This window comes from Vanessa cardui, chromosome 2 (assembly GCF_905220365.1).
Source record: "Vanessa cardui chromosome 2, ilVanCard2.1, whole genome shotgun sequence".
Classification (NCBI taxonomy): domain Eukaryota; kingdom Metazoa; phylum Arthropoda; class Insecta; order Lepidoptera; family Nymphalidae; genus Vanessa; species Vanessa cardui.
Genome location: NC_061124.1, coordinates 8,075,777 through 8,102,276, shown reverse-complemented (window position 1 = coordinate 8,102,276; position 26,500 = coordinate 8,075,777). Strand labels below are relative to the sequence as shown.

Sequence of the window (26,500 nt, the reverse complement as noted above, 5' to 3'; positions counted from 1 at the left end):
GTATTAGATCTGAATAGATAAAATGATCCGAGAGCAAGGTTTTTGTAAATAACTCGTAGACAATAGAGTAATGAAACACTGATAATTTTAGAAGTTTCTAATGTGATGTCGTAAAGAAACAAATTCTGTGGTATATATATTAGCAGTATTGCATCCATGCGAAGTCGGGGCGGGTCACTAGTTATCTATAAAAAGGTCAAAAAATGACAACTTTTAAAATTATCACTCACTGTCTGATGGTTTATCTGTACCGCTGTCTAGACATACAACAAAGAACACTGAATATTCGACCTTTATGGAAACAATTTTGTCCGAGGATATTAATATAATAAAATCAACCAGTTTATTATAATCCAAAAAAATTCAAGGGAATTACATCCGTTATATTCTCTCAGATTTTGATCCTTATTAGCGACAATATCGAATGGTATACTACTATAACATACAGTCTGCTTTTCCTCAAAATCATCTGGTTTGATTCTGTTAGATTTTTAGTTTTTATCAAAGTCGGACTCAAAATTTCTTTGAATATTTCGCTGTTTCGTATTTTTTTATGTCAGATTTGGTCACTTCCTAAATTCAATAACCCAGTATACAAACAAAGAACACTGGATATCCGTGTTTAAAGTCCACAAGGACGATTTCGCGTGCACAGGGCCTATTCAACTAAACGATGTGTGCGACCTTAGATTATACCAATGTTACATGGCAAAAATATAAATAGAAAATCTATGACGAACGAACAAAATGCATTTGTATTAAAATATTCGTAGCTAGTCACCTAGCTACAAATGCTTAATAACTTTGACATTTTAACTAACAAAAGATTTTAAAAAAAAAGTATTAATCCAATATGGCGAGGGGTAAATATTAATTTTCGGCTTTAGTGCCAAAAAAAAGAACAATATTATGAAATGAGTTGTCCCAGTTGTTACAATATGTGAATGTTGACCGATGATTACGGATTCAAACCCACGCAAGCAAAATTGAATTTTCTTGTATTTGATTTGTGTTTATAAGTCATTTAGTGTTCGATGATGTACAAACATCGCAATAAAATCTGCATGTGTCGGATGATATCTCACACATGAGTATGCTCCAATGCTTTGAAGTAACGCGGTGAAATATTTCCCAGTACCGAATCTAAAGGACAGAAAGTTTTAGCCCATCTATGGAACGTTCACAGAATATCTGCCTCCTACTTCAACAAAAAAAAAATGTCCATACAAAAAGTCCAAGAGCACCGTTCAATGTTTTTTTTTTAGATTTAAGTCTTCTAAGCTCTGGCAACGTCAGCAAAAATACGTCCAGCTAAAAATATAAAGTTAATCGTAGTTTCCTTATTTATTTCAGCAACACGTGCTTATTTTTGTAACTCGCCAGATGAAAAATATTTCAATGTGCTCGGTTTGTGCAAATCCATGTGTTTGGAAATATACATAATATTTGTGTGTGTGTGTGTGTGAGAGAGAGAATGTTTATGTGTATTCTTCGTGAATATTGCTTTTACCTTGTTTAATATTTTATTAATCTTACTGTACGAATAACTGTAATACTATTATGATTATTACTGTTTACTTAATGCAAATATTTGAAACGAGAACCAGAAAGAAGAATTGTTGATTAAAAAAATACCATTGAATTCCTCAGTGGTGCAGCGTGATAGGTTAAGTCGGTGAACGGTGAAAAAATAAAGGTCAAGCCATAGCGCATATCGTAGTGAGTTTTATTTTTCTCGAGGAAAAGAGTGCATTTCAAAAAAAAACTTTTTAATATTCCTTGATATAATACTCTATACAGACTATACCAAACAGGGTAAAGATAAAAAAACTTTGAGTTAGTATTCTTTCTTAGGGCTTCATCGTAAGCCCGGTAGGTACCATCCACTCAACAATTCTCATTATTGTTGTGTTCCGGCTTAAAGGGTAAGCCACTATTACAGGCACAAGGGGTATAACATCTTAACTCCCAAGGTTGGTAGCACAATTTTGCTACCCTTACTATCTGATGGTAAATTTTCGCGTCCGCCTACTTTTAACACCTCACATAAAAAAAACATTCTATACCAGATAGTATCATAATATAAGTACTTGGAGTAAATATTCATTGATTAATGTACCTGATATGATTAATGAAACTGTTGCTCACAGGTTCTTTCAGTAGTTTCTAAATTCCAAATCGTGTGTAGCTTTTTTATTTCGTAAAATGACTAAGTCATTATAACTGTAAGTGTTAATATCTATATTAATAAAACTGACACTTTATTTTGTTACTAATAGATGACGTTAGTAGTTCTTTAAATCGCGCTATAATTGTCTATAATTATTATATTAACTTTACCGTCATTCAAAACAATATTGTTCTGTACACTAGAATTGTATGCGTCGTCTAACTATAGGACTATAATGATTATAATAGAATAAATAGTATTTTTGAGTCTGGTTTCATAGCGACCGTAGTTTGCATTATGTAATAACCCATTACACGATATTGGATATCAAGCACGCTCGAATCCTACAATTTCGCTCCCCATAATTGACAGATAACTTATCAATATTGCCGTCGATAAAATTAATATAATCGTTTATTAAAATGTAATAAATTACTCGTAATTTTATTGTTACATGATTATAATTGTGTCTTGAATATAAAATTAGTTATATATTTCATATTTATAAAACTTCGACTATATTGTCGTTATTCATTAGTATAAAAGGCTTGATGTTTATATTTTAATATATTAAACACACCTTCATAGTGAAGTTCAAAGTATATCCAGTGATGAAACTGATATCTACGTCCCTTCCTTGATTGTTAATGATCTTTTTATCAACAACAGCAGCAACAACGGCCTTAAACTTGCCACTGCTATGCCTAAAGCCTCATATCCCTTTTTAAATGTGGTGCGGGTTTTTAATTTGTCAAATAAATACAAAAAATGTAAAGCAAATATAAAGAAAGATTTCCATAAAGATTTTTCTATCAAGGTTTCAATGATAATTGTTGTATGAAGACGCAAAGCGGTGGTTAGACACAGCTTGCGATCAACGAGGCGGCTTGGCAAGGCGCCAGGCCACATCTCAGTCGCTCTGGTGATGCGGCACTTTGCTTGCTGATGGTAACACACTACAATAAATACCCTGTACACCCACGCTATGATATTTAACCGAAAACAAAGTTCAAGACGAGAAATATATTACTCATTCCTTTATGACTTTTGCTAAACCTACATTAGTTATTTTTTACAACACATTCAAGTACATATTCTTTATTAATCCAAAATTAAAATGAACATAATTCCTTGAACTCAAAAGCAAATCGCCTTAGTCGTAGCCTAGCTGTTAAACTTAATTTAAAATGCCTAGAATAATGAATCGTGTTTATTTTGGTTAACATCAAGGTAAATATTTCTTGCATATCTTGATGAGACTTAAAAGTAAATTCATTAGCTTTTATTTTCACTGTTTCGGTCTAAATATTAACTATTTCGTATTCTCTTAATAAACTATTTGATACGATAAACACTAAGCCTACATTAAAGTTAATTTCAAAAGAAATATATTACCTACGTCTTTTGTTATTCAAATCGTTTTATAAGATTCACTCTTTACTTCCTTTTCTGCAGAAGATGTTACTTTTAACTCATCTTCACAGTATCGCGAACAATGGCCATCTCCATAAACTTTTAACAATAAACTCTTGGCTTTCGACGCTTGATAAACTATAAACATTGTACACAGTATCGTAATTAACAACGAGGGTTTTTTAAAGGAGGTTATATAACGCCGACTTTTTTAAAGAGTTTTATGGCTTATATATAGATACATATAATAAAATTGGAGTGTCTGTTTGTAATATTAAACTAGCCCTTTTTACTCAATGCATATGTATGTATACACGGTGCATATACCAGAACAACATATTTTTACAATTTTCAACCAACTTCAAAAAGGAGGAGTTTATCAATTCGTCCGTATTTTTTTGTCTGTCTGTTCCGACTAAACTCTGGAACGGCTGGACCGATTTTGACGAGGTTTTCACTGGCAGATAACTGATAAAAGATCTAAGGACATAAGGAGTAACTTAGGCTACAATCATTTGTTTTTTTTTTTTTGTTAAATTCAAACGCGTTCAAGGCCTCGGGCACAGTTAGTTTGTAATAAGACTGTATGTATTCTCAACAGAGACTAATAAATTTCCCACATACTATAATGCATAAATGTGTGCGTAAACTCAAGTGCACACTATTCCCTCGGTCTCGTAATCCGATGGGGCGACAAATTTGACACAACCGGAAAAAGTTCAGTTACAGCACCAAAAACATTACGTGATCCAATTATAGCCAATATACTGACCTCGGGCTATTGAGGATATCTCGACAAAGAAACCCAACAATAAATAATGGGGTTTGAGACTAGAATTGCTACCACCCCATTGTAAGCTACAACTAACTGGAGAGACAAACGAGGAAGCCTCAAAATTGTGTGTGTGCATTTCCTCGCTAGAAGTTAAATTTAATCATTCAAAAAATATATATTTTCATTACAAATATTCACATTAAAGTCTTAACTTAATAAATAATAAAAATAGTTACTGCAAAAATACTAGCAGCATTTTCCTGGCCAAAAATTAACAACCCTGCTGTAACCAGTTAAGGCGTTAAGTTTACAAATATTAGTTAAGGTTAATAATAAGGCGCGATATTATAATTAAATTAAATTATTATTATGTTGCTTGCCTCTTTGTCGTGACGCATTTTCGTAACATCAAATTTCACTTTAAAAAAGTGCAGTCAATTTATATTAACAATTTGGCCAAGAATAAAATATTTTGCAAAAATAATCGTAACAAATATTGTTGCAGCTGTAATTTACTTGGTGGTAGGGCTTTGTGCAAGTCCGTCTGGGTAGGTACCACCCACTCATCAGATATTCTATCGCTAAACAACAGTACGCAGTATTGTTGTGTTCCGGTTTGAAGGGTGAGTGAGCCAGTGTAACTACAGGCACAAGGGACATAATATCTTAGTTCCCAAGGTTGGTGGCGCATTGACGATTTAAGGAATAGTTAATATTTCTAACAGCGTCATTGTCTATGGGTAATGGTGACCACTTACCATCAGGTGGCCCATATGCTCGTCCGTCAACCTATACCATAAAAAAAAGCTTTAGAACAAATTACCCCGGAACTAAACGCACTGTAAATTAACTTACGTAATGATAATTGAAGACGGTAAAAACGTACATTTTTATTACTTTATAGTAATAATTATTTTTATAACTATGTATATACATTCAATTTTGTTACAATTACAATTCTCAATTTGTTCTATGGTATTTAAGTACATCTAGCAATATTTTTATTTCAAATCAGCCTAGCTGATTAGAGAAGTATGTAGCAATGCTCAATAATCAAGGCTACACAAAATACCCGGTCATTTTGTCGATGATGATCAAACCTCAGACATAGACGATAACGAAAACACTGCTTCCCGGCCCTTATTTTGTTTAAGATGAGGCTGTATGTATGGACCAATAGGATAGCAATATCGTCGCAGCACGAGTTGAATTATATGTGTAAGCACACGAACAATCAGATTTGACGAACTCTATATATATATCTATATATAAAACAAAATTGGAGTGTCTGTTTGTAATATTAAAATAGCCTTTTTTACTCCATTCGTATGTATGTATACACGGTGCATATACCAAAATAACATTATTTTTTAAAAAAATCTGCCTGTCTGTCTATCTGTTTGTTCCGGCTAATCTCTGGAACCGCTGTACCGATTTTGACGGGACTTTCACTGGCAGATAACTGATATAATAAGGAGTAACTTAAGCTACAATAATTTTTTTTTGTTAAATTCAAACGCGTACAAGATCGCGTACACAGCTAGTTAATTATATAACTAAAAATATTACAAAAAATTTATCTGACTACTCAGTCGTTCATACCCTCATTTTAAACTGCAATCTTCTGTTAAAATACCTACTATAGATATTAAAATAAAAAATAAACAGACATTTAAATTATGTAACGTACATTGTAGAGTTATTTTAATTTTAGAATACATTATTCTTATACTACAATAAAAATCACTGGCGCTGAATAATGTTTATTTATAGCAGACGTGGCGTTAATCTTACTACGCGGATTCCACGGCTGTCAGTCAATTTAAAAGCAACGGGCAAAATATTTACAAAATAAGTAATTATAAAATAGTAATAAGATTGGATATTATGTCTTGATATAGATATATAAAGAAATAAAATTTCTATTCGCTATGAACAGATCGAACAACATGAAAAATCCTCAAATAATAACTCAGGTTCTATGTACTGGACATACAAATATTAATAATAGAGAAATAATACTTTGTAACTACACTATTTTGGGTGAAGGTGATCATTGTTTTTATAAATATTATATACTAATACTTTCTCTGAAAAGTATCGTATAATATAAGTTATGTATGTTGATTATAAAAAAATGTATCTCTCATTTATGAGTGTAGGCTTAATTAAGCTCCATAGTTTTAGAAATGCTTCTTTATTTAATTGCATTATGATTATATATTTGATAAACTCATATTTTCTTAGTGTATCCAATTTCATAACGGTGTAATCGATTTTCGAACGTCCTAACGCTTTAAAAGTACAAGACGTTTTTCTCGCGCAAACTATACATTATAAACAAAAGAAAGTCACACATGAAACGATGATAGGAGATTTTTGTTAATTCGATTTTTTAACTTCAAGACTATAAAATAAAGCAAATAATACATAAATAATCTTTGCACTGGTGTATTTATTAAACATGTTCTTTTCTTACAAATAAAACTATACAATAAGTTATCCTAACAATACTAATTGCAAAAGACAATTTATCCCTTTCCCAAACAGAATTGCTCGAGTTTAAGATTAAGTATGGCTTACTGGTTCAGTCATTCGTTCTAGTGGCACCGTCCCTAGAAAGCTCAGTCATGAAGAAAATGTATCCATCGATAATTAAAATCGAATACCTCGTTGGTTTTATTCTTTTATTGGCGGAAGGAAGAGCATTATGCGATCTCATGGCTGGAGGTCGCTTTCGCCCATAGGTACAGTCGTTACACCAAATTAACCGAAAATCATGGGTTCTAATGTTCTGCATCTTATAGCTACAATTACATTTTTCAAAGTGTAAAGAATAATAAAAAATACGGTAAGAGTGAATTGATAAGTGGATTCCTTGGTGGTAGAGTTTTGTGCAAGGCCGTCTGTGTTAACCAACACATTACTTATTCTACTACTAAATAGAAACGGTTTGAAAGGTTAGTTAGTGGGCCAGTGTAATTACACGCACAATGGACATAACTTCTTAGTCCACAATGTTAGTGATATAAGAAATTGATAAATACCAAGTTGTGTTGACGATGACACTATAATCATATATCCGCCTATATAGATTTTTCACAAAACGCTAGATGTAGGTTAAATTATGTTTCAGCACCAATAGGTCTAAATGTATGTATGTACTTAATTCGACCGTGTAAGCACAGTCGACGATTGTCAACGACAACTTAATACAAATACAGAGATTCAAGTTCAATGAACTCGTTAGCTATCTTTGAATATTTTTATGTTATTGTTACTGCAAAATGTCTAGCTAAACGATGTTATAACATCAAAATAATAATATTTTAAATTTAAATGGTACATTATATATACATTTATAACAGAAATAAGGTTTTATATCTATATATAAATAATCAAAGACAGTTAAGAACATCTTCTTCCCGTTTGTCAACTCATTTTATTTCTTTACTGTTATAAATACAAAGATTTTGAATTAAGAATCGGAAAATGGATTCCTGTACATTCAAATATCGAATATTTATTAAGTTTTTTTTTTCAGAATAATGATTACCATAGGTTGTGTATATTCTTTTAGATATGAAAATAGTTTTGTTCGGACTTGGACAAAGGTTGCATTAATTTTCCAGACTGTCAACATCTAATTTCATCGTCTGACAAAACAATGATTTTTTTTTAATTCACTTTTATATATATTATTTATATGTATTATATATATTATTTTATATTATTATACTTATTTGAATCGGTAGATATAACAATTGCAAAGTATTCAGTATAATCAGTAATAAAGCTTAAGTTCACATTGAGGTTAAATTGTCTTTAGTCTGATCTGCGCCTTGGCCCAGGTCGTGCTATTGATTTTACATCTCTGTAAATAGTTATTGGTGTGAAGTACTCGATTTGAAATTGTTCAAGTGGAAATTTATTTGTTCTCACCCTGTTTCATTAATTGTTTAATTTTGCTTTTCATTTTAACTTCGTGTTCTTATTTTAAATAATAGCTTGATCTAAAATAACGGTCGTACTAATGAACGTTGTATAGTGAAATACGGTTTTCCTTTTTCATCTACCTGACAGTATTAAAAAAAAAAAAACATAGCATTATATAGCTATACAGTTGTCATACTTTTTTATAGAGATGGATGTGTATACAGGCAAAGATCTAAGCTTATAAGGCTTTTCTCCGGCATAAAGAAAATACTTATTTTTAGAGTAAATAATAAATTTTATTGGTGGAAACCGTAAAAGAAGCTTTGTTATATATATATATACGATATAAGCGAACAAATTGTTCAAAGTTCTATAAAGTTTCAATGCTTACTAGATCGTTTCGCTAAACGTATCCAAAACTATCAAACGTTTCTTGCTAGAACAGCGCCCGTAAAACTTTTTGTCATCTCATTGATATCGTTTTATGTCAGATAAAGATAGTTCTAATATTGATTCTGGATATTGTTTGTGTTTACTATTATATAAAGATTTAATCACATCGAAGCTGTAATCGCATTTAAATTATTTTAAAATACACAACCACAATCTTGTTACTGGCAACATTAACCTCTATATATTAAATTATTCGATATCTAATACAGCTACATACTTTGTTTCATTAATTTAATTTATATAGACTCAAAAAATCTCCTTTAAATCGTAATCTATAATATTATATTAAATCTAAAGTAACTCCTAATTCGGATAAAGTATATTCTAGAGAGAAGAACAAGCAAATCAGTAGTTACTCTTTTAACACATTTAATTACAATACAAACAACAATACTTAGTATTATTGAGAACCTATTTAAAGGATAATTGAGCCCCTGCAACTAAAGGTACAGGGAATCAACAACAACATCAACATCTTAAATCCCAAGGTTCGTGGTGCATTGGCGTTGTAAAGAATTTCTATAATCGTTGGTGAATACATATCACCAAGTGGTTTTTAAGAGCGTCCGCCTACCTACATCATATAAAAATATGGGTATGATAAATTTATATAGTTAGAGGTCTGCATCAAAATCATTTGATGAACTAATTTTCTCCTACAGTGCATAGTAACTGCCCCACTGTTGGCATAAGTCTTCTCCTTTGAGTTTCGAATGTGTTTGACCATACGTTTACGGTTGGAACCAGTTTCGTCATTGATCAAATCAAATCAAAATAAAATCAAAGCACTCTTTATTTTACACATCTTTTAGTAACATTTAAGAAAGATGAAGAAGAAGCGGCCTTCTCGCAAAAACAGCAATCTCTTCCAGGAAAGAATAAGATATAGAAAAAGTGAATTATAAAGCGTCAACATTTATTTTTGCTTTGATTTAAATATTTAATTCGTCCAGATTCACGTGTTCAGTCACTAGATCGTGATTTATATGTATTTCAACCAACATTCAAAATGTTTTATATAAACTTACATAATTCAATTCAATAGAGGCGAATATTGACGCAAAACAATTGGTGAGTCATGTACGAGGAAGGACATATTATATATGCATCTTGGAGACGACATCAGGGTTTCCACTTACATTATATTATAACAAGAATTAAATAAAGGAAAGTACCATGACGACCTCCATGGTCGAGTGGTATATACACCGGTTTTTATGGGTACGCCACTCTGAGGTCCCGGGTTCGATTCCCGGCCGAGTCGATGAAGATTACCATTAGTTTTCTATGTTGTCTTGGGTCTGGGTGTTTGTGGTACCGTCATTACTTCTGATTTCCATAACACAAGTGCTTCAGCTACTTACATGGATCAGAGTAATGTATGTGATTTTGTCTCATATTTACCAATTAAACTTTTTCATGATTAATAAACTTAATTCAACCCTACATCTTAAAAAAACGATTTTCAAAATGTTAATATCTCCAATATTGTTTTCGTGACACAAAATATTTTATACGAACTAAGCCCTCATTGAGCTATATCAAATAAGAGCACCCGTATAATCTTTAACAGAACAACAGAGAGCACTAAATGTGATAAATTGATATTATAACTTCATAATTTACAATACAGACTAAAAATAAATGTATAATTGTATTTGAAAATTAAGTCAAATAATCGATTCGTAATCAGTTATTGATGACAAACACCGAGGAAATATGCATTATTTCCAAGCAATCTTTAACCCTGGGTATAAGTTTAACGCGTCAGCAAAGCGCCCCACTGCTTACTTATTCATCCATCCATGATTCCAAGGCGGAGAATTGCGCCCCCCAGGGAGCCGTCAGCTGCGCAAAACATTACATGTATGTACATGTTTTTATTGAATTTCGTATACAGCTATTTCTATTTAGCATTGATATTTTATATCGTGACATTTCGCTCTATTGAGCTGTGGTTAACTTTAATGGCGTTGATGAGCTGACCTTTAGCTATTAATACATTCCTCTCAACACACAATTGCACGACTAGCTAAAACTTTTATACTATATTCATCCAATTACACGTAAAACGTTATTTCTATAGCTTTTCGTTGTTACCATAGATAATACATAAAATAAAACCATCTCAGTGTGGCCATCACAAAAAAATATTTATGCATTAAAACATCTGAGACGGCGAAATTGATTAGTTTTAACCTAACCGTGCCTACATTTTAGCCGAAGCTCATTGGTTGAAATCTCGTAAGCACCAATGAATTACTGTATTTAATTTTTCTGTTCATAATTCATCTCTTGCTTAACGGTGAAGAAAACATGATTAAAAGGAGTTAAGTAGGTCGTTGTTACCACTCCACTTTTTATAATTTATTAATTAAAACCTTAAAATTTCATAATTTCGTAAACGTAAAATAATTGGAATAAGAAAAAGAATAGGCTAAATATACTTTTCTAAATTTCACCTAAAAACAACCTTAAAACTCTTTCTCTTGTTCTACCTTCTTCTTTCTGAAAATATACCTTCGGCTTCTCGACGAAGCCGTAGGTATATTTTCAGACAAAGATATACAACAGTTTTCTCTAAAACTTAGAACTAATGAGTAAGATTTAATACCAATTGTATTAAAAACACGTTAAAAAATACGAGACTGCATTAACTAAAAGAAATAAGATGTTTATAAAATTGGTAGTCTAGTACATACTTGTAATATTGTTAAAATCTTAGCTCAACGCTTCTTTCGGAATGTTTTGTACAAAGTAGTAATAGTTGCAATATAATAAAATTCCACAGATATTTTTAACTTTGCCTATTAACAAGTTTAAGGTTTTACTATAAAAAATATTCATAGGGTATTTAACTAAAATAATATATTATAAATTATATAAAAAAGTAAGAAATAGTGTTAATGTGAATTTGCTTATTTCCATACACGATATATAAATCTTTGCCTTGTAATTTCATTTTAAATAAAGGAAAATTTGTTGATTCTTTATTGTTTGGTAGAAACTATTTTCTGAATGACAAGACAAATAAGACATATTATTTTGAAGGCTCAAAAAATTAATACAAGATCAAAACCAACGTAAGTTTAAAAATAAAAAGTAACGATTTTTAATGCCTCGGTAATTGAGATGAAACCGAGGCAAAACGAATCATAAAAATCCGTTCATAAACATTGTAACCAAAACATACATTAAAACGTTACATATAAAACAAATTGAAAACAGTTAAACATAACATTTTTTTACTAGGATCCTATTGGAAATGAAATCTCCAAATTTTCTTCTCGCTAGATTCACTTCAGTAAATATTATTAAGGAACAGTTCGATGGAAACTCGAGCGATACGTTTGTGTATAAATATGCTTATTAGCCTTTGATATTGTATTTACCAAAACCTGACTCGTTTAAGGGAAGTACTTCACAGAGCATCTTCGAACACACTCTATCTAAGTGTACACCACAAACCATTATTGATATTTGATCAAACATAATATGGGTATAATTGTATCCTAAATTAGGTCGAGATGGCCCATTCTCACCATTGCGCCATATAGGCTACATGTGATTCCTTACCAAATATTGGTAGTCAAAGCTCAGATTTAAAAAAAAAGAAAAGAACGAAAATAAATAGCGTGGTCGCGGTGAAGAAAAAGATCAAGAGGTTGTATTCAACCCTCATTCACGTGGTAGATAGAATAAGCAACAAATTTTAATAAATAATTAGTATCAGTAGATTTAAATTTAACTCATCTCTTAAAATTACTCAAAATCAACACATACTTATTTCAAGTAGGCTCGACCGAAGAGACGTAGAGGATGCCGCAAATTTTTTAGTGGGTATTCAGGTGCACTCGTCGCCAGTGATTCACGCATATGGGGAATGAGTAAATACGTATTACCAGCGAATAAAAAAAGGAGGTATTTTGCGGTGTCGCAAACGTTACATATAAAAGCACATCCTTGCCTCAACTACATTATTATCATTACTTAGATACAAGAATTCGTCGCAAATATAAATAAAACAGCGGAAACTACGAAAAATGTCTATTATGGATGACTTTAACGTTAAATCATATTTTATTTATTATTGCACTGAGGAATATAATTTTTGTTATCGATGTACATACGTACAAACATTAAAGAAGATAAAAACTGCACATAATATTGTTATAACTTATCTTGAGAAACTTGAAGAGAGTTGGACATTATTAACAATAGTTGAAAAGATTTGACCGACGTGCAGTAAGAACAGAAATAAAACCAGCCAGTGGCTTTAACGAATACATTCCAGTTTCAAACTATATTTTTTTAAATGTCAGCCAGATTTCCAAGATAAAGTAATTTATTGACAGAATATGATTTTAATTATTGACATACTATGATTTTAATTATTGCCATAATTGAAAATTAATGTTATTTCTTGAACGTAAAATAATGCATTTACAGATCTTAAATTTTCTGTAATGAGTTGGTTCTTTGAACATAGAATATTCTCCATTATATTATTTATAAAATAAATTAAATATATGTTTCTAAACATAAAGCATTTTTTGACAATATTATTAAAAACTATTTTTAACCTCACCAGTTAATATGGGAGTATCGGAAGTCAGAATTGAATTTAATAACAGCAGTAACCAACAGACTGAGCTGAAATTTTTCACACACTCTTAAAACTGGTGAAATAACAATTCTTTTTTTTAATAATAAATTATTTATATAAATTTAAACTGTATTTAAACGTATCTAGTGGGATCTCTCCCACTCTTAAGATACGTTTAAACTGTAATGTCTAAAGACATTAATTACAGTTTAAACGTATCTTAATAATAAGTACAATTGTGTGTGGGAGACAGGAGTCCAAACTAGGGTCTCCTGGCTCCCTTTAGGATATCAACTATTAGTTATATAAATTTACATGTAATATGAAAAATACCAAACATGACATATACATTGTAAATTATTAAAAAAAAGACAAATAAAATAAAAAGGAATAAGTTTGCTCGTGAATTTGTATACTTAATTGTATACTTCATTTAAATTGATTTTATTACGGGGATTAAATCAAATTAGTATGGATTTTATTTAAGTATGTTCGTTTTATATTACACGTGTAAGCCATAACACTATTAAAAATATCATGTATCTGAATAATGTTATAAATATTAAATCTTCCATTTATAAGGCCAGTGCATTTCCAGGCAATAAAACTTTAACAATTTATCATTCCTCAACATCACGCGATTAATGTGTTCGCCATTACTTACCTATTAATAGTCCAACGTCAGGTATAAAAGCTGCAATTTAATAATGCCTCGATTTAACTTCAGGCCCGACATCATTATTTACCCCCACAACATTCATTTATATTGAATTTAACAAAAAAAAAGATTATCTTCGCTCCGTCACGTTTATTTAGGCTGTGCAATTTGATTACGCCACATGTCAACGTATTAACATTTTCCTCACGGCCTAATTGTGTTTTGCCTTTATTTGACCTATCACCTTTTAGCAAAAAAACGTTCCTTTTTTAATGCATTTCACTTTCCTACATCTAGAGACATTTGGGTCTGAGCTTGTTTTGATCTTTATTTGCTTTTTATATCAAGCTCCATTGCTTTTGGAATTAAGGATTCTTACGCGACAAATCATGAATTATATATTGCTTCATCTAAATTCGACATCAATAGAAGTCTATTTTTAAATATTTAATTATGTCCTCCTGAATATTTTCGGCTACGGTCTTTATCAGCGAAAAGATATTACAGTACTCAAGTGTGTGCTCAAACACCGAAACTGTATTGAAGATCTAGATCAAGATTCAATCCGATACGACCGGAGATAACAGATGCGGGATCTATGAATAGTTTTGTTCTTACAAATACATGACAACGTATTACAATTTCCTAAAACGTGTCTAATAATGTCTGATAATAATACATTGACAAAAAGCACTAACGAAAAAAACTAGGGTTCTGTTATTCAAGTGTAACAGCCTGTAAATTTCCCAGAGCTGGGCTAAGGCCTTCAATTAAGGAGAGAGTTTGAAACATACTCCACCATGCTGTTCCAATGCGGGTTGGTGGAATGCACATGTGGCAGAATTTCGATGAAAATAGACACATGCAGGTTTCCTCACGATGTTTTCCTTCACCGCCGAGTACGAGGTGAATTATAAACAAAACTTAAGCACATATTACAAATTAAGCACATATTCAGTAATTTAATAAAAATTAATATTTAAAATACATCTTTGTTAACATTAAACTAACAATATCAATCTTCATAAAGAATCGAAGCATAAAATACCACAAAATTCTGTAAAGAAATGAGAATATGCTTTCAATCTGTCAATAGCACACGATTGTTCAATTTAAAATGGATAACTGTATTCCGATGATCCAACATCGAACGTGTGGATGTGCATTTTTAATATCTTCATGCCAACATAACTACTTTCAAGACTGTAACATTTTAATATAATTTTATGAAATAATATTGTAAAATCATTTCTTTACCGACTCACTATTATAAATTTGACTTTACCAAATATGCTTATCGTTTACAGTAATGTGATTTAATTAGTTGAAATTCTAAAATATTTTTAACTTAATTTTCACTTTATTTTAAGTGGCTTTATATTATAACTTCTTCGCTCTACCAAAAAAAAAAAAGATGTGTCAAATTGAAATAGTTTTAATATCAAACCTTGTATGAGGCACAAAATGTTAAATACAAGCATTTATATACTTTAAAAACATTTGTGTATAGAATTTTTATATTATTTTGTACAATTTTATTTCAAACATAAAGTAAATAAGTATCGAATTTTATTTCATAATTTAATTATTGCATTCTTAGTTTAATGGTTTTTACTTCTGCCAATAGAGCCTAGAGATAATTTCGCCAATGTCGCTTAGAATGTAGAAGAAGCTTAGTTTAGTATTTACGTTTCGTGATGATTAAGTAGAATACGAAATTTTCTTTAATTTTCAAACATTTAATTTTCCATATATTCTCAGACGTAACATATTTTCTATAAAAATGTAATTACCAAATGATCGTCCAAGCGTTCCACTCCGTTCGTACTAGTCTTTCATTAAACCCTGACATTTAGCTACCCTTCTCTATATATAGACACTTGAAATGATGACAGAATCAGAACTTTAACAAGTTTTGCCCAGGAGAGAGCCTTTTTCCGGAATTCGTTAAAGTTTTAGGAAATTAAACTGGCGTGCTAACTTGAGATTAAAACTACTTTCAGTCTCCAATTGCCTTTAACCTTTTTAAAACTTTATGCTGCCTAAAACGTACTTACTTGAAGTATTATATTGTCATTAATTAATACGGAAGCTTCATAGAATAATAAAAACTACAGAGTGTGCTACAGTTCGCCAATTTATATACGAAACTCGACGTAATTTTTGTATAAGGCACAAATACTTTTGAATAACAATAAGTAATAATAATAAAAAATGTAGTACTATATTTTTTATTTTATCATTTGCATTCATAATATTCAATGCTTACTGTAACCTAATGAAACATATTATTATAATAATAAACGCAAAGAGTACAAAACAATTTTCTCCATACAGTAACATATCAAGAGACGCCTCGTATTCATTCTATCTTTGACGCGATATAAACTTTAAAAAGGCCTACACGATGTGAGATAGAGGTCTTAAATACTGCATTAGTATCTTTTACATTCTATATTAGTTGTATAATTATTATGAAATATAAATTAGACATTTTGTTCTGTTTTTTATTAGGATGCATAAATTTAAGCGCTCGATGAGTAACGTCAATGCAAAAAAAAATACCAATTAGATTATGTATAAATTAAATTTTTTATTTTATTAAAAATTAACTAATTTCTAGTGAAGGTCGCGTCTTCGTAATTTATTACGTGTATCGTATGGATCAGGAAAAAAGACTATTATTGTTAACACTTTGTCTTTTCTGTGCATTATTTTGAAGTGACATTATTGTACTATATATGTATTTGTAATAGCAGCCCTATTATTATACAAATTTAGCTGATTGCACTTGATCTCCGCAAACCGAATATAAGTAGAATTAGGTCACATAACTACGTTTGTTTACGTCACAAATTTATAATGCTGTTCTGAAATTAAACAGAAATACTTATAAATAAAACGCTTATTTCTCGAACGATTTCATTAAAGCACCTGCATATAAAATATTCAAAGAAATGGGACTTCTATTAATAAATTTCTTTATAATGTTCTATGTTTAATTTAATTCAATGGTATTATATAATATAGATTACAGTCTATATGCTACTTCAACCCTTGGAAATCTATATTAGCGATGTGGTAATCCGCAGTAAATACGATCGATTTATTTCTATTTATAAAAAGTCTTGACTTAACATTCACATTTGTAACACATATATAAGACCTGATAAAGAAATGAATGGATTAAAACAGATGCAAATAAACATAAAATTCGTGCGTCGTCAATTGTTTAAAACACGAAGATACAGATAATACATTGTTACATAAATTGTTCGACGTATATTTTTCCAACATTTACATTACATACTTTTTATTTATTTAAAATTGCTTAATTAAAAAAAAATCGATTTTTAGTATTGCTAAAAATTAAATCCACGACTGTTATTTCTATTACAATATAATAAATAAATCTAGAACCCGAATCGTTAAATTATTTCTCAAGTATAATTATTTTTATAATAAAGCTATGCTTTGATCTTATTTCCGCCTCTGGGCAGGTTCTCAGCTCTGATTTAAGTTATAACAAGCATAATACAATAACCTAGCCTTCTTCATCAGATCCTACATTTTTTGTATTTCAATGAACTACATGTATATTCATTATTTTTAAATACACCGATTAATAAAAGCTGGATGTGTATATTTTGATTTAAGAACCTTGGTTAATAAAAAAATATTTAACATACAAATAAATTATGATTTTTAAAACTAGATTAGCAATGGTATTGTATTTTTACCAACAATTATTTTAATAACAACGTTTATTTTATTTACCAATTTTCAGAAATTAAAACACCAATTAAGTTGTCAATAATTCAAGTTGTTCAAATAATAGATAATGGGGATCATCCTTTCCAAATTTTTCTTAATCCTGTTAACTAAAGCACTTGTAGCGTACGTTCGTGTATAATTAAGCTCAAATTATATGATAATAAATACGTAAAAAACTACATAAAACATCAGATTTATATAATTGAAATTGAATGTTTTTTTATTATCCTTCGTTCATATTATACAGGCCATACTGAAACATGAAAAACGTTCTCGATTTGTATAAAAAGCCGTCTTACTAAGATCTTAAGACACACGTACCTCGTACCATGACGTAGACGTGACGCTGCCACCACCCAATTTATTCGATAACCACTAATTTGCTGTCACAAATCATATCAATTTATCACACTATTTATTTCAGTCGCTAGGTCTGCCGATTTTGGAATAATACGACGGCTACGAACTCAAACAAAGTCTAAGTCTGCTGCTTCACCCGCAGCACCGCTGTGAGACAGTGCACGTGAATATCGCTTGAGTAATATATAAAAGTTATATTGTCAAGTGCACTAGATTGTTAGTTGGGTGAAACAAGTTTCGCGAGTGCGGAGAATAGCGGCGGGCGCGCGCGGTGCCTCTCGGCGGACTGGCTCTACACTCTAGGGCTTCAGTGGCGCGGGGCGGCGCGCCCACGCTCGATACCGCCGCCCCCTAGCGCCCTCCCACATTGCAAAAACCATTGAAAAACCAACTGTTTGCTGCCAAAATACTACCCAATACACTCTATTAATGATCGAAAACAACGAAGCTTTAAGAAAGTCTTAAAATATTGTATTACTTTTGTCGTACTACACTATCACAAAGGAGGGTGCTGTTCTCGCTGTAATATATAAAATGATAGTTATGTTTTATACTCAATAAAGTACATAATTCAAAAATAATATTATTTAAAGAATAAATCATTTGTCCTTGAAAATAAAAAGATAATGGAGGAAAACGTTGTAATTTAAGAGCAATTATCAAGTAATCCTGCGAACGTAAGGTGTTCCTGCGAAAGCGAGATGAACTGTTAACGTCAAATTCCTTGCGAAACGTTGAGTCTATTTTAAGTCTTTTAATTTATGCATCGGGTACTAAACATAGAAAGCTTCACATCATGATGAGATTGAGCACATTTAATTTTGAATAGCTTCTTACGTTCAATTTAATGCTAGAAGTTAAACTCGCGTTTGAAACTAAACGGCTATAAAATCTAACACGACTTTTAACTTTTTGTAAACGTATTTCTACACTGAGGGTGAAAACTGAAAACTGTTTACTTGCTTAAAATTTTTAAAGACGTTAAGTTTTGAGACGTTAAGAATTGTATTCAGTGGACATAGGTAACATACGGACATAAATTTAATCTTTGTTTTAGATATTTTATTATGCGCCGACGTGTTGCTCCAATACCATGCCAAGTACATCTGAATTTTCATGTGCTTAATTTATGTTTATAATCTCATGCACGGTAATGTAGGAAAAAATCTTGGAAATTCATGAGAACACATGCAGTCCTTGATGGAAACATTCCACGTGTCTGTCTATCATCCTACATAGGAACACTGTGATTTAATAAACTCAAAATCATCTCCAAACTCATAAGAAGAAGATACTCACAAGCTGTTGCCCACTTGTGAATAACTATTTATTATTTTTACGTAAAATACCGCTTTCAGCGTTAACGTTATTTTATGATCTAAGTAAAAATGTAGTTGAAGAAAATTGCCGCCAGCTTCAGTTTACCAACAATATTTTTAGTGTTCCGCACAACATAGTCAAAAAGCTTTCATTTACTTTAGCTTAAAAGAGTTAGGAACGTATATTCGTTATACATTTTAATATTTAATTATGTTAAATGTTAAAAATATGTTAATATTTAGAAGAAACTAACGGCATAAGTTTGTCTTGGTTTCTCCAAGGTATGCGTATGATTTTTTCCATATAATTTGTGGTACTTACGTGCAACCCTGCAGGATTCTCATCCGATGGGAAATGGTTCCCCCTGCCCCTAGACACCTATATCTATATTAGGAATAATTCCGATCCCACAAGGACAAAATCCCAAAAAACATTATTTATATATTTTTACATTTATTTAACGCTATATCATCGAGAGTTGAGAGTCGAGGTCGAGAGCTTGAATATCAATTTACCATAGATTGTCCAAAAAAATGGCGTTATAAACGAAGCTGTTATCGGAACTAATATTGTAGTGGATACAAGCAGTTAAGTAGAAATTTGTTATTTTATAAATAAATTTATATCAATCAAGAACTTGTAATAGCGCGAATCGATTTTGTTATACATTTTTTACTTCAAAACTCCATCGTACAACAATTACTATTTTTTTATGTTTGATACTTCAAGATATGACGTGGGTTTTTTTTATGGCACAAACGGGTCCTCATCATATGCCAGGGTAATGAGAATGGCCGTATCCGAACCGAAAGGGATGGAGAAGGGACATAATGATAATTGTAATAATCATTTACATTTTTTGTGATAAAATAAACAGAAGAGCCAAAATGGCCCAGTGGTCAAAACGCGTGTATCTTAACCGATGATTACGGGTTCAAACCAAGCCAAGCACCATTGCATATTCATGTGCTTAATTTGTCTTTATAATTAATGTCGTGCTCAGCAGTGGAGGAAAACATCGCGAGGGAAACTGCATATGTCTAATTTTAAAGAAATTCTGCCACATGTATTCACCAACCCGCATGGGAACAGCGTGGTAGATGTTCCAAACCTTCTCCTCAAATGGAGAGGAAGCCTTAGCCCAACAGTCGGAAATTTACAGGTTGTTGTTGTTGTTGATGTTTGTTGTTTTTGAAATAGATAGACAGGCGTACAAAATACATCATAATGAATAGACTTCTCAACAAGACAATATGTTGTAAGAAATATAAGCCATTACTCAAATAACCTGCAACCTTACCAAAATCACCAGCAACCTTGGGAACTAAAATATTATGTCTCTATATTACCTGGCTCACTCACCCTTCAAATCTTAACACAATAATACTGTTACTGTCTGGCGGCAAAATATATGCCGTGGGTGTTACTTATTACTAACATCGTCTAAAAATATAAATCGTATAATCGAGATTACGATCACTAATTACATTTGGTATCATTTACATTTATATATTTCTTTTATGCTACATTCAAAGGAAGCTTTAACTGTGAGATTACATCTCGAATATCAAACACTCGCTGTTAAATATAACTGCGTTCGCTTGTAGTATTTTTGTAGTAGAAGCTATTTAGTTCGCCGTGCAAATAATAACGATTACACGGGCGATATTTGTAAACATTCGTTTGACTTCTACAAAATCGACACTGAAGACTTCGGTGGTACTTCACTTATCACTTTCTTCTACACATATATTAGGATGATAAATCTATTATAAAAGGTACCAACAGTCTTAATATATAAACTTCCGGCGTGCGTAGTTTTTTTAGTTCTTACCAATCGCATGACCGATTTTAATGAAAGTTTTCTTTGTTCATACTTGGGGGGGGGCAAGGTATCAGTCCTAGTATAATTGATTCCAGTACGTAGATGACGCTTTTGATAACATCCAGTTTAAGTACCTATTTTATCTTTATATTCATGATTTATTACTTTCTCAATGGTTAATATGTATTTAATATATTATAATCGACCATTTAATATTATATATTAATAGCGTAAGCTATTTTTATCCCGGTAAGTATGAGACGTTATCCGTGCATAGAAAATTGGTTATGGACTCATTTTGACGACCTCTAGCCATGAATTTGCAGAAAATAAAGAGATTCTTGACTGCAATTTACTTAATTGTTGTGATTTAACAAAGATTGATTATTATTATTAGACAGCGGAAAAAAGTATATGTAGTAACTAGTTATATGCTAGGTACTAGTAGTCGCCCGTGGCTTCGCACGCTTCGGTGGCGTTGATTGATGATTACTTTCTTGCCTAACATGAGTGTTAGGCAAAAAAGTAGCCTATGCCCTTTCTTGTAGTTAAAGTTTGTTTCTTACCAAATTTCATCAAATTCGGTTTAGCTGTTTGGTTATGAATGTTATGAAATACATTAGAAACACAAATGACTATAATATACGTGTAAATGTAAACACATAATATATGAATATTTATTTTACATGTACATCACCGGGACTGGCGGCCAGTCGCACAAATGAAATGAAAAACAATCGCAATGAACAACCTTATAAAGTAATCATTAACAAAACGTATGTTATTATTATTTTCTAATCATTTGTATTTAATTGTTTGAGCAAATAAAGCAGTACAATACAAAACAAAGCACTCGTACAGTCACGAACAGTGCTTTCGAGTAGGTAGACTTTTTTATTTTCTGCTAATCGTATAAACTATCACAAACTGAAGCTACGAATTAAATTTTGAAAAAAAGACATACGTTTTAATATAATTTAGTTCGAACTTCATTATTTACATTAGATGAGGTTTTAAAATGTTCATTAAGCCTTTTCTTTAATTGATTAACAAACTTTAAATTTATGGGCTATCATCATCATTATCATTACATAGTATAAAACAAAGTCGCTTACCGCTGTCTTTTTTTTATGGAATAGGTTGGCGGACGAGCGTATGGACCACCTGATGGTAAGTGATCATACATAATGACGCTGTAAGAAATGTTAACTATTCCTTACATCGTCAATGCGCCACCAACCTTGGGGACTAAGATGCTATATCCCTTGTGCCTGTAGTTACACTGGCTCACTCACCCTTCAAACCGGAACACAACAATACTGCGTACTGTTTTTTTGCGGTAGTATATATGCTGAGTGGGTGGTCCCTACCCAGGCGGGCTTGCACAAAGCTCTACTAGACTGTCTGTCTGTCGCTATGTATGCTTAGGTCTTTGAAATTAAGCAATGGATTTTGATGCGATTTATTTTAATAGATAGAGTGATTCAAGAGGAAGGTCTTTGTATATAATACATGGATAGAATTTTAGAAGTTTCTAATGGGATGTAATTAAGCAAATTCTCTAATATATTTAGTATCAGTTATTGGAGCCGTGCGTAGCCGGGATAGGTCGCTAGTTCTATATAAATGCAGAAAAACACTGTCTTAGCAAGGAATTAGTAAATTTCATCAGATGTTATCGAATGTTTCATTTCATTATTTAATAAACGATACTGTAAAACTTTTTCATTTTATTTACTCGTAATTACTTTCCCGTAAACTGTTCGAAACTGCAAGCGAGTTCAAGTAGCTTTTACATGTTGCTGCCTAACTAATTAGTTAGTTAAGTGGCTAGCTAATAAGTACAGATCTCGAGGTCCGAGAAAGTTGATAAGTTTAGTTAAGCAATTCTTAGTTGTTTGTGCCGTTAGTCCTCAATCACACTACCGACTACGCAATTTAAATTCGAATTTAATCACAGGATTCCGTTTACATTTGGACACTCTTATACCAGCTAGCTAGAACATTGTTTTGTAATCCTACTACTATTATAAAGGCGAAAGTTTGTATGTATGGATGTTTGTTACTCTTTCACGTAAAAACTACTGAATGGATATGAATGAAACTTTACCACAATATAGCTTATACATCAGAATAACACATAGGCTACAATTTTTGAGGTTTCTAATGTGAGGTCGTAAAAAAACACATTTTTTGCGCTTACATTGCAAACGCTGACTGAATCCTACAAGATAGATCAAATCAATGTACTACAGTATTGTACAACTTAATAAGGTCTACAAAAAGTCCGTGATGGTATATGTTTATCTCTTAGGAATAACCCACAATAACCATTTTTTATCCTTTACTTTGTACGAGAAATAATGACTTATTTACGAAGCGATTTTAAGCGATTACTAGACTAGACGGGACGAACCTGAAGTCCACGCGAACGAAGTCGCGGGCAAAAGCTAGTCATACATAATGCTTATGATACCGTTGACAAAACAAATCAATCACTCTTTAAAGCTTGACATCACATAGCTCATCAATCTTGCTCATTAATTTGTTATTTGATACCTACTCGTATATGATAATGGTATCAAATTACAATGGGCATAGCACACGTTCACACAAATTTACCATTAATTAGTATTGGATATCTATTATCATGGTAATAATAGCTCAAACACTATGATCGATTCGAATTAATTATTTGTAAATTTATTAATAATTATCGTCTGTTTTCTTTGCTTAATGATATTTATTTTAGTAAGAGTTACATTTATTATCAAAAACGGATCTTATTTTATGGGAAGACTATGATGATCATAACCACGCGTCGGACAGGCGTCACTTAGAAAAAATATTAGCATACGATTAATAACAATATAAAACAAATAATGTTAATAATAATAATCATATACTAGGGTCGCCAATTATGTCTATTACTTAGACACCGGAGTCCGAACTCAAATAATCCGAACTCAATTAAACAAAAAAATGATTTAAAAGCTAGTTTATATTTATAATTCTTTCAATCTAATTGTACAGTACGACACAAATTAGATGTAGCCTCGGAAAATGCAATTGAATGAAAATAAAACCGATTACTGCCGATTTACACAACCAATAGAAATAGCTCCCTATCGCGCCATTCGACGCTATTCGTCGCTATAGATTCTCGCGTCGGAGAAAGCAAGTGCATGTAAATCGACGTGTCAAATTGACGAAGATATTAGGTCATATATTACAAGTTATTACGTTTGTGCAAAGATCATATTCGCATGAGAAATAAATATTGATAATTTGGGACAGCGTACTCAATTCGGATGTGATCGGTTTTACGAATTTTGCCGATGCTACATCTAAGTTGTGTCTTACTATACATTGTTACGTTGTCATTAATAGTAAGTGAATAAAAAAAACAATATAACTTACGACGACTGACGTATTGACCCCACCCGAAAGTTCCAAATGTATTCCTTTACTTGTATGTATATATGACTATTTTACTATAACCGTAAAACGATAAACTATAATAGGGCAATGGTGTACGCTGATTAGTGATGTAAAAAAAGTTGACGTTCCTGACCCCTTGGGTTATTAACGTCTCCACTCCTATTACCCTATATAGTTGAAGAAAATAATATTAATAAGTAAAATAAAAATGAAAGCAAACATTATCCAAAACCACTTATAAAAACTCTGTCATTTAAAAAAACTATTTGAACTCTAGCCTTACCATATATAAGATTCTTCGGCATATAAGATTCTAATATAAATAATAAACAGAAAATTCAAAAGGTACACTTTTTCTCTAATTAAAATATTAGGTACGTATACTTAAAATACATACTCAATATATATAGACACAAAAAGAAAGATTCAATGATTAGTTTCATATTGCACATGCAAATCATATTCGCTTATATAAATCAAAAATAATATCTTAACGTATGTATTACTTTTATTTAAAAAAATATTAGATGTTTACAATAATCACGTACTTTCTGAGACGGTGGTTGCAATACCAATGAAATATATAATAATGAAGTTTTTATGCGAACAGGTAGCCTGTTATTGGCAATAATATTCGTCATTTCGTTACTTACATATGCAAAAATATCAATATTTCACTGAGAAAAAATTAATAAATAAAAAATGATTTTTCAACGAGGTATAGTTATACTGTAATAAGTCTATTAATTTTGTGTATAATTATTTCCTAAGATAACAGCATTAAATAGATAGTTCAACACATTCAGAGAATCAATATTTAGGTATAAAACAATGTCGCTTTTTATTATACAACCTCATTCTAATTTTTCACATCTCAATTTAAATCGTGTTAGATTTTAACGATTTCGAATTAAAATCCCCAAGTTTGCATCGCAAATTTAATGTCAGTGCGCATAATTTTTTTAAAGTTATGTTTTAGCGCAACATAAATTATTCTTATTTATTATAGGGACAAAATACGTAGATTGCATAATTCACTAGCGCACTCCAGTATCGCGTGCAAAGCTTGATACCATCGCTGCGGTCAACGCCACATGCTAGCGCGATACTAGGCAAAGCAAAATGGTGCCTTAACACGAGGGGACCTAGATTGTTTTGAATAAAATTCTATCTTTGCATGCGATTTTCATTGCAAGGCGGGAAAGACTACGTTTGTATATTTTACTGCGTTATCGTATTCGTTAACTTAAGGGCCCACTACAAACTTAACAGAGGAATAAAAATATGAAACGAAATACAATTATATTAAACTTGTAATTGTGTGTAGCTAATATTGATTCCGAAGTCCATAAAGAGTACCTTAAACCTAATAAAGCTGAATAAGAATACTTTATAAGAGATTTGATATATTTATATACGTATATTACGTAGTTATAATATTTACAAGTGAGAAAGTATTAAATTAAAAATAAAGTTTTATTATACACTGAGCTGAGCTGAGATGGCCCAGTGGTCAGAACGCGTGCATCTCGTACCTACTCGGCGGTAAAGGAAAACATCGTGAGGAAACCCGCATGTGTCTTATTTCATCGAAATTCTGCCACATGTGCATTCCACCAACCCGCATTGGAACAGCGTCGTGGAATATGTTCCAAACCCTCTCCTTAATGGGAGAGGAGACATTAGCCCAATAGTGGGAAATTTACAGGCTGTTACTTTATACACTTGCTAACAAACATATTCAAACTTACCTTAACCTTACCTTACCT

General features: G+C 31.5%; 2 protein-coding genes across 3 annotated transcripts in view; one reads left to right on the top strand and one right to left on the bottom strand.

Moving 5' to 3' along the window:
• Positions 1 to 18,430, bottom strand: part of LOC124536160 (CD82 antigen-like) — a 98,322-nt gene extending 79,892 nt beyond the window's left edge. For both annotated transcript variants that reach the window (XM_047112627.1, XM_047112636.1), the window contains exon 1: positions 18,107 to 18,430. The gene's annotated coding sequence lies outside the window, so the exon portion shown is untranslated. The remainder of the gene's footprint in view (positions 1 to 18,106) is intronic.
• The window catches only part of LOC124536213 (pseudouridine-metabolizing bifunctional protein C1861.05), a 167,904-nt gene that overhangs the window by 122,698 nt on the left and 18,706 nt on the right, over positions 1 to 26,500 (top strand). The window lies entirely within an intron of this gene.